The sequence below is a fragment of the Rhyacophila brunnea genome, unplaced genomic scaffold (assembly GCF_057557595.1).
Source record: "Rhyacophila brunnea isolate RB1 unplaced genomic scaffold, BYU_Rbru_1.0 scaffold_103, whole genome shotgun sequence".
NCBI lineage: Eukaryota > Metazoa > Arthropoda > Insecta > Trichoptera > Rhyacophilidae > Rhyacophila > Rhyacophila brunnea.
The window spans coordinates 51,681-53,295 of NW_028232756.1; positions in this window are offsets into that span (position 1 = coordinate 51,681).

Below are 1,615 nucleotides of genomic sequence, written 5' to 3' on the forward strand. Positions count from 1 at the left end.
TATTTTTTGGTTTTTAAAATCCTGTTGGATATTCTTCAACCGGTTTCAATTAAGAAAAAAACTAAAAGGCTATACATAAATGATTATCGTACATTTTTCATACTTTTTCTTGATACAAGGATAAATGTAATATAAATTTTACCATGATTTTTCTCTACATTTCACTAAATTTTATTTTTTTACCCTTTATTTATTTCTTTAGTTTTTAAATATCGCGTTATTAGTATTAAAATATGGAATGTATTCATAAAATGAACAAAGCACTATATATCCTCGTCATATTTTTATTTTATGTTTATCCAATATAATCTATATGTTGGATTAGAAAATCTACAAGTTGGTAACTTTATCCTTGAATACAAACTATATTCTTATGCGATTTAAATCGATACAATACAACCACATTGTAACTATGTCGCTAATTTCTATGTTTTTTATTGGTTTTTATGGTAAGTATTCCATCATTTGAATGTTTTTTCACGATTATATACTTTTTACGTGCTCTTATCCATAATTTTATTAATATCTTACCATTTTTATTTGTCTATTTTGCTGTAAAAGATTTATTAATTCTTATTGCTTTCTTTTTTATTATTTTTTTTTATAAGTTTTGCACATTGTATGTATATTTCTTTACAAATGTAAATTTTTTGCTTCATTTGGATTTTAAATCTATCAATTAATGAATCTCCAAAAAGTTCTTTAGATTGGCATAATTATCAATAATTAATATATACATAATATACATTATACTGGATTTTCTAACTTTAAAGAACTTCTCATTGATTGTTCTCCATAATTCTTTGCACCATAAATATTATCATACAGTTAGAGTATTTATTAAAAAGTGATAATAAAACTATATTTGAGAGTTGTATTATGCAAATTTCTTTCATTTTATTATCTCTCTGTTTAAGATTCTTTAGTTAAGAAATTATTATTTTTTTGTAATTTTTTTTTCTTTTTCATATATATGTTTATACTGGTAAAATCATTTAAGTTTGAATGTTTATACATTTATAACAAAAAAATGACAATTTTATTAAAAGAGATACAAAAATGTATAAAAACGTATAAATGTTTGATTAAAAAAAGACATTATCTTCTATTTTCATAAACTTAGATTTGGTTATTATAAATACTTTTAGTCTAGGCACTACGATAGTAGGATTTCTAATAGTATTAGTTCTTTTTTAATAAAATTATGTCGTTTTTTTCGATTTTAAATAGCGTAATCTGTAATTTTATTGATTTTTATTCTTTCATTTTCACATTTTAAGAAGCTTTTTTTGTTTTATTATCTTTTATATATATAATTTTTCTTCTTTCTGGTTATATAAGAAACCTGTAGGTTAAAATAAATAGTTTATTACGCGATAAATTAATGATAATAGTATATTTTTTTTATAAATATTTTATTTGTTATGTTATATAATTAATTTTTTATGCTCTATTGAAGCAAAAAATGTCTGTGATGGAAGATAAAAAACATATTTCGGATATCTTTCGTGCAAAGAAACGTCGTTTTTGTTTTTTTAACGTTTATTTTTATACTTTTAGCTGGATTGAGTCACCTGAAAAGCCGAATAAGTTAAGTTGAATATGTCCGCTGGCG